Source organism: Amblyomma mixtum, chromosome 5 (assembly GCF_055824585.1).
Source record: "Amblyomma mixtum isolate Tamu chromosome 5, ASM5582458v1, whole genome shotgun sequence".
Lineage (NCBI taxonomy): Eukaryota > Metazoa > Arthropoda > Arachnida > Ixodida > Ixodidae > Amblyomma > Amblyomma mixtum.
In genome coordinates, this window is record NC_143016.1 from 175,215,118 (window position 1) to 175,227,401 (window position 12,284).

The following is a 12,284-nucleotide window of genomic DNA, read 5'->3' on the forward strand; positions in this document are numbered from 1 at the left end:
CCCTTCAAGGCGTTTTAATGCACGTTAGTGCAACAAAACAGTGTCTGCACGAGCCAAAGAGGATTTAAAGCAATGTGACGACTTTTACAAACCTACAACTGAACATTAGAGAGTTTTAGTATTGCGGGCTTTGCGTAATTGCATGCATAGCGGAATAGCGGGTCCAGAGTGCGCATGCGCAGAACGCTAATAGGGAAATAGGAGAACGGGAATGAGGGGCTCGTTATAAATATGAGAGAAGCCAACACCCACAGGAACCAAGGGAACAGGGGATCTTTAATTCATTCATTTATTTTGCGTTTGCGTACGAACGCAATCGGCAGTTGCGCCATCCATGTTTTGCGCCCTTAGCGTGAAAACATGGCGGCGTCCTTCCATGCAAGAGCCGCCCGCTTGAGCCAATTCAGCAGTCCTTGCGATTCCGGTCGGCATGTTTACCGGCAACTTTTGGTGTTGTTGCTTTTCGCTATGACTTACCTTGCTTCGACGATAAAGTTTAAGCTGCAATTCAGCCTAGTTTTTGAGATACGCTCTCGATTCTGGAGCGCGCAAGCCTAATGGGTCCTCCAGCTACACTGCTACCGTCTGCAACTGCCCGAAACGCAGCCGAAACCTAACACAACCGTCCGGAACGAAACAAAAATAAATTTGAGGTTTTTCGCGGTGTTTTATAGACTTAAATGAAGTAAAGCTAGTTTATATTAAATTTGCAAATGTTTTTTGAACATTAGACGTCGTCTGATGGCAAATATTCTTGCTATCAAAGATACGAAACTACTACTGCTAGTGAATCAGCAGTGGTAGATTGTCGCTTCTCGGAGTGAATGAAAGCACCGCCGACGAAAGTGCCGGCGGCGTTTTCCGTTTCTTCGAGCAACTGCACACACTTTTTTAGGCCCCGCCCTAATGCGACAGGTCGCAAAAGGCGACACCAGGAGAATACCACCCCTCGTCGTTCAAGCGTAGGAGTGGCAGCGGTCGGACGTTAGATCCGTGCTGCCGGTGACTTCCCTTGAATCATCGACTGAAGACCATCGAGTCTCGTTCAAGAGTGGAAGTGGCAGCAGTCGGACGTTAGATCCGAGCTGCCAATGACTTCCCTTGAATCATCGACTCAATATCATTAAGCCTCCTTCAAGCGTGGAGGTGGCAGCCGTCAGACTTCGGCTCCGTGCTGCCGTCAACTTCCCTTGAATCTACGACGCAGGCCTCCTGCAATTGCCATTTTGCTGTCAAGGCTTCCTTGGACAGGCTGCACAAGCCTACGGCGTTTTTGGAACGCCATCGACAAGACCTGGTCACGGTTTTCCTGCTGCTGCTGCCCAGCTCTTGGGGGCGACTGACAAGAGTTCGTCAGCGTCTCCCGTGTCATCTCCGTTCCTCCTCTCCTGGCTCTCTACCACCGCCTCCCTGGACGCAACGCCAGCGACGCATCGCAACTCGCCAACCCGCGTCTGTGTCACCTGCAAGGCCTTCCCGCTCCAACTGGGACGCTTTGTATCCGGTGAACTCTCTCCTTTTTGTCTCAAGTGTTGTACGCGTTTCTAGTGTGTGTTTTCCTTGATTTTTTCGTATCTTTTATTGGCGCCTTTCCTTTAAAATATAAACACGGCTTCGTTTTCTTTTGTCTGATTTCTTTGTTCCTTTCCTCGAACCTGCACGCGAAAGCGTTCCCCTTCAGCAGTCGCGGACGCGTCCACCCGATTCGCGACAATTTGGCGTCCGCGCGACAGGACGAAGCCGTGTTTTTTTTTTCCTTTCCTTTCTTGACTCTGTAAAATGAAACGATGGCCACGCTCAAGGAGTTGGTTGAATTAGGCGAAAAGATGGGGTTGAGCGATGTCGAGCTACGTTCGTGGGTTCCCGCTGAGCAGGAGAAGGAACGCGCTGCACGTGCAGCCGAACGCGACCATGCCAAGGCTCAACCTGAAGCCGAACGCGAGCATGCCAAGGCTCAAGCAGAAGCCGAACGCGAGCACGAAAAGGCTCAAGCAGAAGCCCAACGCGAGCATGCAAAGTTGCTAGCAGAGGCTGAAGACCGGCGATTGCAGCTCCAATTAAGGCTCGCAGAAGCTGGTGGGGGTAATCGAGAACCTGCACCGGGGCCCTCAGCAGCGGTTATTCCACACAAGTTGATCCCGCCTTTCGCTGATCGCAGGGATGACTTAGATGCATACCTCAAACGTTTTTAGTGTATCGCATAAGGGCACAGCTGGCCTAAGGGAAAATGGGCTACAGCACACAGTATGTCTTTGACTGGGGAGGTTCTCCGTGTGTTCGATCGATTATCTCCAGCAGATTCAATGGCTTATGATAAGGCGAAGCTTGCCCTGCTCCAACATTTTCGGTTCACAGCAGAGGGTTATCGCGAAAGGTTTCGTGAGACTAAGCCGCTCGATAAAGAAAGAGGGAAGCAATACGCAGCGAGCTTGCTCAGTCTTTTCGATCGATGGGTCGAGATGTCGGGAACGGCCACTACATACAGTAATCTACGTGACTTGGTGGTGTCCGAACAGTTCATGAGGAACTGCCATACTCGTCTAGCGATTTTCCTGCGAGAAAGAAAATGAAAGACGCTGGACAAAATGGCTGAGGCAGCAGACAACTTTCTAGAGGCCCAGCGGCAAAGAAATTTGTCTTTGTTCAAAGAACCTTTCGAGGTGGGCATTCCGAAAGAGAAGGATGCTCCATCAAATAGACAGACAGTAAGGTGCCTCATCTGTAATCGTTTAGGACATAAGGCTGCCGATTGTCGCTCAAAGCCAGAACAGCTTTATTGCGTTTATTGCCGGAAAACAGGACGTGAAGTAAGTTCTTGCTCAAGAAAGCAAGGAAATCAAAGCCAGTTCTCCTGTTGCGTTCAGCCAGTGTGTGTTGCGCCTGAAGCGATGTACACAACAGCAGGTATGCGTGAACCAGCAGAGGATAAGGTGGTGGTCGGGCTTGTCCGGGAAAAACTTTCAGACGCACAACACATGCCTGTCTTAGAGGGAGAGCTCCGTGGCCTACCCGTACGTGTTTTACGGGACACGGGGAGCAATACGGTGGTTGTGCGGAGGGCCCTAGTTCCTGATTCAGCTCTCACCGGCTCGAGATCTACAGTGTTCCTCATTGATGGTAGTAGCTTGGAAGTTCCCGAGGCAGAAGTCTATATCGCTTCCCCTTATTTCACTGGGACGGCTCTGGTGAAGTGCATGGAGACCCCATTATACGATGTCATAATTTGAAATATACCAGAGGCCCGTAAGCCGTCAAATCCAGATATTAATTGGAAGAAATCAATGCCCGTAGCTACATTACATCCTGACATATTCAATGACGGAGGATGATGCCCAGTGTACATACAGTGCTACTATCCGGTGTTTGTAATCTGTGCAAATGCATTGTAGTAGAAGTTGTGCTTTGTTTTCTTCTTCTTTCGTTCTCAGGCTATGGATTGTTCAGTGTGTACATATTCACTTGTATGGTATAGACGTGTTTAAAGTTTATCTCTGATGTTTTGTATCGTTTTCATTTTGCGTTTGCAGGATGTATAGTGTTTGACCCCATGTGTTGGCCCCTGTGTGTGCGTTTCCATGTGCCTCCACGTGTGACTGTGTGCAGTGTCTTCGTGGACTTCGGCGAAATCTAACTTCTCTGTTCACTACATGAACAGAAGTGTTGTGTGCACCGACGGCAGTTTTTTCTGTGAAAAAACTTTTCCAAAGGGGGGGGGCATATGTAATGTGCACACCACACTGGTCAGGGATTTTGGAATGCGGCGTGTCGGCAGTGGTGCGTCGGACATCAGAGCGCCGTGCGTGCCAGCACCGCGTTGCGCGTGGGCGCGTGCGAGTGGTGTGCGCGAGGCCGGCACAAAGAGCGGAGAGCTACGTTTCAGCAAACCGAAGTGTTGAGGAAGACACCTCAGCACAAGTCTGGTCGTTCAAGCGTGGGAGTGGCAGCGGTCGGACGTTAGATCCATGCTGCCGGTGACTTCCCTTGAATCATCGACTGAAGACCATCGAGTCTCGTTCAAGTGTGGGAGTGGCACCGGTCGGACGTTAGATCCGTGCTGCCGGTGACTTCCCTTGAATCATCGACTGAAGACCATCGAGTCTCGTTCAAGCGTGGGAGCGGCAGCGGTCGGACGTTAGATCCGTGCTGCCGGTGACTTCCCTTGAATCATCGACTGAAGACCATCGAGTCTCGTTCAAGCGTGGAAGTGGTAGCTGTCGGACGTTAGATCCGAGCTGCCAATGAATTCCCTTGAATCATCGACTCAAGATTATTAAGCCTTATTCAAGCGTAGAGGTGGCAGCCGTCAGACTTCGGGTCTGTGCTGCCGTCAACTTCCCTTGAATCTACGACGCAGGCCTACTGCCATTGCCATTTTGCTGTCAAGGCTTCCTTGGATAGGCTGCACAAGCCTACGGCGTTTTGGAAGGCCATCGACAAGACCTGGTCACGGTTTTCCTGCTGCTGCTGCCCAGCTCTTGGGGGCGACTGACAAGAGTTCGTCAGCGTCTCCCGTGTCATCTCCGTTCCTCCTCTCCTGGCTCTCTACCACCGCCTCCCTGGACGCAACGCCAGCGACGCATCGCAACTCGCCAACCCGCGTCTGTGTCACCTGCAAGGCCTTCCCGCTCCAACTGGGACGCTTTGTATCCGGTGAACTCTCTCCTTTTTGTCTCAAGTGTTGTACGCGTTTCTAGTGTGTGTTTAACAGAGTACACTGTGGGGCCAGTTGGTCATACATAATCTGAACGAACAAACGTAGCGTTTAAACAGGACACAGAAAGATGAGGACAGGACGGGGCTACAGCTCCGTCCTGTCCCCGTCCTGTCCTCATCTTTCTGTGTCCTGTTTAAACGCTACGTTTGTTCGTTCAGATTAGTGTGTGTTTTCCTTGATGTTTTAGTATCTCTTATTGGCTCCTTTCCTTTAAGATATAAACACGGCTTCGTTTTGTTTTGTCTGATTTCGTTGTTCCTTTCCTCGAACCTGCACGCGAAAGTGTTCCCCTTCAGCAGTCGGGGACTCGTCCACCCGATTCGCGACAGTATAAGCTTCCCCTGGCCCGGTACTCGGCTTATTCACAGTGAAATGCTTGGGAAATGGGTCCTTGACCCCACCCTGGGTAAACAAAATACCTTGCGCCGTGGCGCTCTTTGGCCCCGGATGCCTTTGCGCCGTAAAAATTCACAATCATGCCCTTCGGACTTCGCTATATCATAGCAACAGCCTTAAGTCAGATGCCGAAGGACACTTTTGACTATGGTCAATGCGTTCGTGACTCTAAATTAGACTCCGGTCATTTCGAAAATGTTGCCCATCCCATCCCCAAATTTGGCCCACTTTTTTGACCTCCATCGATTTGGACCAAAATCGATGCCCAGGCTAATTTCAATGTGCTCAATATGACGGTAAGCTAAAAATTATCCGGGCCACTCCTGAATTTGGCCCACCCCTGAAGTTCGAACTTCGATTTGGAACAAACTCGATGTGCAGACTAATTTTACTATCACGAAGGTAATCTCAAATTTTTCCCTGGTCACTCCCAAAATTTGCACCACCCCCCTCAAAAAAAAAAAGAAAAAATTTGAACTTCTTCCATTTAGACCGCAACATTTCTAGCCTAATTTGATCTTAGTCATTTTGTTCGTCTTACCTTAGTTTGACCTTTGAGAGACCTTGACATTTAGACGGAATCCAAAGCATGTTGCTTAACAAAATTCGCGTGATAGACTAGCGAGAAGAGCTACCGCTGGACCATTCGTTGTAACATATAGTTAAACCGCTGATAGCTTTTAGCAGAATACTCGAATTATTAGCGCCGGCGTTGGCGTTGTACGAATGTCTTTGAGGAACCAAAGCAATTAAAAAGTCAGATAAACTAATACTAGAGCACTGGGATTCGTCGAACACTTCTCAGACTCATTTTAATGTGCGAAGTAATTGCGGTTAATAGTAAATTTAGGCCGAATTGTTTGGGAATTAAACCCAGGACTATCGGATGGCGGGACGAGCACACAACCTACTGACCACAAAGACTTGTTGGTTGAAGCTGAATAAAAGTGGGCCTAGAGAGTGTGCTGTGGCCTTCGACTTCGCGAAGTGTCTTGGAAACATGGACTGATGCTAGGTAATAATTATGCGAGAAAACAAAAGCTCACGCGTTCTACTCCTAAAGGGGCTCTGAAATACCTTGAGTGAAATGAAATAAAATGAAATGAAATCTTTATTTGCCATCAAATACAGATGGGGGGATTGTAGAATAAAAGCTGTCCTTGGACAGCTTGACGGGTCCACAATCCCTTATTTTGGCAGAGTGGCGGCATCACGTAACATATTCTTGATATGCAAACATATACATACATGTTTAATATGATACAGACTTAGTACTCGTAAACGAAAACAACAGAAAACAACAAAGAGAACAGAAAACAGCGGAACTCACTTCTACAAATCCAAACGAAAACAACAGCAAGGCTAGATAACTTTACATAGAAACCAAATACATCTGCCGGAGGTCCTTGTAGGTTGCCGTGAAAAGGTCAAAACGTACAGAATTATAATAATTCAAAAGCGTTGGTATTGTGTACTTAAGGCACTGTTTCCCGTAACTTGAACGTGACATTGGTACTGACCAATCCTCGAAGTGTCTTTTAAGCTAACTTGGAGTTCTGTCCTGTAATTGGGATAGGTTACGTATATTGTTGATATTCATGTGGATTTCTTGTTTATATACATGGCTTAAGCGATATCTATATAGATTGTGAGCTGGAATTACACCAGAGTTGCTAAAGAAAGTTGAGGTGGAAGCAGTATAAGAAGCATTATATGTGTGTCGGAGATACTTTTTCTGTAACAGGTGGATGTGTTCTATATTAGTGGATGTTGTGTTTCCCCATACTAGTTGACAATAGTTCAAGTGAGACTGAAAGAGTGAATGATAAAGCAAACGTTTGATGCGTGGGGGAAGGATATACCTTAAACGACCTATTACACCAGTTATTTGACTTATTTTGCTTAGAACATGCTTGACGTGATTATCCCAGGACATATTTGCGCAAAAAGGTGACACCCATACATTTGAAATTCTCGACTAAAGCGATGCATCGTGAGTTTATTATAATAACTTGATGCGGAGGTATGTGCTTGTTCTTCGGCCTGAATATAATCGCTTTTGTTTTGCTTTCATTTACCTTCATTGCATTTGCTCTCGACCATTCCTCTAAGGATTTCATTGCACTGTTACATTGTTCAACAAGAAGATTAATATCATTGCCAGCAAAAAAAATACTAGTGTCATCTGCATAGATAATATATTTTGCTTTAGGGTTAATAGTGACGATATCATTCAGATAGAGATTAAAAAGTAAAGGTCCTAAAATACTTCCCTGCGGCACTCCACAATTAACAGCTTTAGCTTTCGATGTAAAGGCACCTATTTTCACAACTTGAGTTCTATTGGATAGGTAGGATTTCATAAGAGCTAGTGCCTGTCCTCGTATTCCGTACTTACCTAATTTTTCCAGCAAAATGTTATGGTTAACTAAATCGAAGGCTTTAGCTCAGCGACATCTGCCGCATCGACAGCGCCTTTAAATTGCTTTCCTCTCACGACGCAGAGGTTCGAGACCTGGCGAAGCGAGCAGTCACCGAGGTCACGACCAAAAGACTAGGACGACAAGTGACCGAGGCCGACGTAGAAAAGTCCACGAAAATGCCAACAACTATTTCTTTGTTTTCAAACGCCGTTAATATATATTCTTTCTGCTCTAGCAACGCTAATTCAACTGATTTGTTTTTACGGAAACCGAACTGGTGTGGTGTTAACAGATTATGTTTTTCAATGAAATTTGCCATCCTCGAATACAACACTTTTTCAAAGAGCTTTGAAAAGATCGGTAAAATAGATACCGGCCTGTAATTTCCCAGCTCATTACAATCTCCTTTTTTGTACAGAACAGTAACTTTTGCGCACTGCATTCTCGCTGGGAAAGTTGCTGATTCTAAACACATGTTAAAAATGTGGGTGAGGATGGGAGCAATAATATCAGCTACATGTTTGATTGGGCGTACTTGAAAACCATCTATGTCACAACTGCTAGAGTTCTTTAAGGCTTGTATAACGGACATGATTTCATCCACTGTTACAGGCTGAAGGTATATTGTGTTGTTAATATAAGTGGAAACATATTTGCTAGCATGAGAGGATATAGAGCAAGCAGAAGCGATACTAGTGAAAAAATTGTTAAAAGCATCAGCTAGTTCTGCACCGGATAATACTTTTCCATCAACTTGTAATTTCAATGAAGGCTTATGCGAGTGACCACGATTAAGGATGGTGTTCAACCTCGACCATAACAGACTGTTTTGACGGCACTCAATATCCAACAAAGATGAATAATATGCTGCTCGTGCATTTCGCAACTTCTTTGTTAGCTTATTACGATGCTTTTTTAAATTGGACAAGATCATCTGCTGATCGCGTATGAAGGAAATGTTGATGTAGCTTGTCCCTCGTTTTCATTTCACTCCGTAATTCAGGTGTAAGCCATGGTTTGCGTGTTCTTTTACTTTTTTTGCGTGTTCTTGACGGGAAACTCTTCTCGTATAGTTGGGTCAGTATATCCATGAACTTATCGTACGCTTCACTGGCATTTGTGAGATTACCGATCGTGTCCCATTCTACTGACAACAAGGCGTCACGAAAGGAATTCAGTGTTGTGTCTGTTATTAGTTGGTACATTACTGGTGGGGATTTTTTTCTTATTGACCTGCTTGATTCTACACACAAGAACACTGGCAAATGATCGGTGATAGAACATGACAAAACTCCAGATTTAACATTCGGCCCCAAGGAATTGGTAATAAATAAATCCAGAGTGGACTGGCCTTCAGGTGTAATCCTGGTTGGTGTGTCAATTAAGTTAGCAAAACCATTCGATAACATGACCGTATTGAAAGCATTTGATGATGGACTGTTCACACTCATGTCGACGTTAAAATCTCCACCAGCTATTAGAGGTTTAGAGTTATGATTTTGAACCACATAAGCCAGGAACTTATCATAGAACTGCAGAAACGCAGGCAAATCACCATTCGGTGGTCGATAGCACAGAGAAAATACATGTCTAGCAGTGCACAGGGTCAGCATTTCATAGTCTGGTGAAATCACTGTGTAAGAATCAATGATCTGACATTCTACATCATTTGTGATCAGCAATGACACTCCGCCCGCTCGAGAGTCCGACCGGTTTAGATAGTGGGTATTATAATCAGGCAACCTAAAAACATCACATTCTTTAGTGCTCCATGTCTCTGTTAACATAATAACCGAAAATTGAAAAGAGAAACCAGTAAATAACTCCTCCAGGGATGACACCTTATTTCTGACAGAATGCGTGTTCATGTGGAGGCATTTTAAGGGAGATGCGGGAAATGTTGCGACAATTTCATCTACATCATCAGGCAAGTAAAAATCCACTTCGTTATGCATCCTTCTTTTGTTGCAAAAAAAAACGCACCCTTTAAAGGTCGTCCAGCTCTCCCTGACGTGAATTACATTAGCTCCATCAGTCTTTCGAACAAGGACCTTGCCGTTCACGTACCAAACAAACTTATAGCCTTTTTCTTTTGCTGCTTCCTTTACTGACCGTAGAAGGTCCCTGTTATGCCGAGTCAAGTTTTCTTGAAAGAAAATTGCACATGAACTCACATGAACTCACATGAATGCACATGAAAAGAAGAGCACATGAACTCTCTCAATCATTGCAATGTGTTGTCATCACCACATGAGCCAGTAATACACCTCTACACGCAGCAGAGAACCAACAATCACGCGCGGACGTTGCTGAGCCCTTCCCGGAGACTATTATTTCATTCTAGCACCCTCAACCGTCGCTCGCACCAGCGCATAGATATGCAGAGATGGCTGTTGCTTAGATTCCTTCAAACGTCAGGCAGCTACCATGGCTGCGGCCAATGAGCCATGTAGCTCAGGGGTGTCAGGAAGCTCCGCCTCCGGAGGTGGGGCCGGCAGAGGAGCGCCGACCATTCAGCGTGCAAAAAGTAAAAAGTGGAGAATCTAAAAGCGGGAACACGCCGAAATTCAAATTTTGTCTACAGATCACTAAGCTTCTACAAAGTGAGTTAAATAAACAGCCTTCCGAGCAATATTCGTGAAGCGACGTGCTTTAACAAACCAGAACCACCGCAACTTTATTAGCGACGCTTTTGAGCTCGTTTAAAGGCGCAGCTTAGGCGTCCCCCAAGTTCTTCTGAGGAGAAGCAATGCAAACCGAGCCTCTAACGCAATTTTCGGCTCCCCGGGGCCCAGAATGTACCACTTATCAAAAATCTCTGACGTAGAATTTTGTGAGCGATGATCGAATGATACTTCAGCAACCCTGGGACACGTTCGAAAATGGCCGCAACGCGTATAATAACCTTATGTCAGGAATTTCACCGCTAAATCAACTAAGCAATAATTAACACTGCATGTGGCATGCGCTTGCCCTGAAGACTTCGTCCCCAGCAAGAGCTCATTAGGTTTCCACAGCCTCGAGGCCGCTGAAAAGACCCTGGCCATTGCAGGAAAGATATGCGTTCGTGTGCTTGCGAAGCATACTGGTTCCAGTTTCCACTAGCTAGTCAGGGGAGCAGGGGCCGTATTCTGCGAGGAGCCATTGTCCATTTCATTTGGCACGACGTCAGCGTGACGGCAGCATCAGACGAAAGCAGCAAGCGGCCAATCCCAGAAATCACGAAGTAGTGCGTGGGTCCTCATGCAAGTGATAGCCTTCGCTACTAGCCGCATGCACCTGCTCATTACTAGCTTCAAATCACAGCCAATGGTCCGGTCGCTTCCCACAGACGTTTGAAAGCCGCGGCTGCGTCACCCAACTACAGTGACCAGTGCCAGGGGACAAAATGGATACGAAATAGAAAACGGACAAAATATCCTTGCAATGCAGACCCCAGGCCTTGACAGGGTGTATTACGCGCTGCGTGGTTGTTCTCCTTCGATCTAGACCATTGTCTCATGGGTGCCATCGCACTGGTAGCGAAACCGAACCCGAACGCTATGCCTGCTTCTGCTTTCGGCCGGAGCTGCGTATGGCGGAGCGCGAGCAGCCGTTGGCTGCGATGCGTAATCGTGCGTTCTTGAGCGTTTTTCGCTTGGGATGTGCTTTTGTTAAAAATATTAATCTTGCGTGGCTATCTCCCGAGCCGGTAATCTTAATCTTGCTCTGCTGTCGCTGCAACTGCGTATACCTGAGCGCACGGAAAGTAAGGTGCCCGCATGGATTCTCGAAGCACCACAGCAGGGAATGCTGTATGGTACGTCGATATGTCAGTACTCTGCAGCGTTCTATGCAGCCCACCAGATGTAAACTGTTGTAACCAGACGCCGGCCAGGGAACGGGAAGCTTTATTACGAGGTGCTCACTGGAAGCCTCGAATCAACAACCCCTGTGCGTGGCGTCCGCACGGGGTTAAATACATTTGGTGAGCTGCCGGCGCATGCGCGGAGCAAGGCATGGCGAACGCGACAAGCCGCGAGCAGGCATCGCGATACGATACGACACTCCTTCCCAGTTACAGTTCTAAAAACAAGCATGCGTCAGACGATCAGGCGGACGCCGCTCCCTGGTGCCCTTTCGTAGTGGCACTTGTTGCTCGCTGCTTGCTCCCTGTGCTGGTCGGGTAGACTGGGATGGCTCTGCCGATTGTCCTGTACCGGGTGAATGAGGCACCATGCACAACTGATGCATGCGGAAGTTCCACGTCTGGGTTAATGTTCGATCGTGCACTTGATACGATGCCGGATCGTCACAGGTGGTCCGAGTGCACAAACCGCACTCTGTCTCTCACACACACCAAGTACGTTGCCAGTGACTTCACTCGGGTAACTTTTCCAGGCCACCATTTCACCACATTATCCCGCACAGAGCGAACCGGCACACGATCAACAGCAACAACTCGCTGCGCACCTCAGCGTTTATCAGCAGATGTTTTAATTTTGTCAGCCTTCACACTCAATGCCTCCGACGTGTTTGGCCTTAGTAACGAAAGGCGAGTCCGCAGTTTTCTTAGCAGAAATAACAGCGGGTGTTCTTCCCAAGAAAGTATGATGTGTAGTTCGGTAAGATAAGACGAAGTTATCAATCCTGTACTGCAGCGACCTAGAAGTACCTCGTTCTTCCTCTTCCAGCAGCTGCTTAAGCCATGCTTTCTTGACTGTTTGCACCGCACGCTGTGTGCTCCATTCGACTGAGAAGGTAGGGTGGCG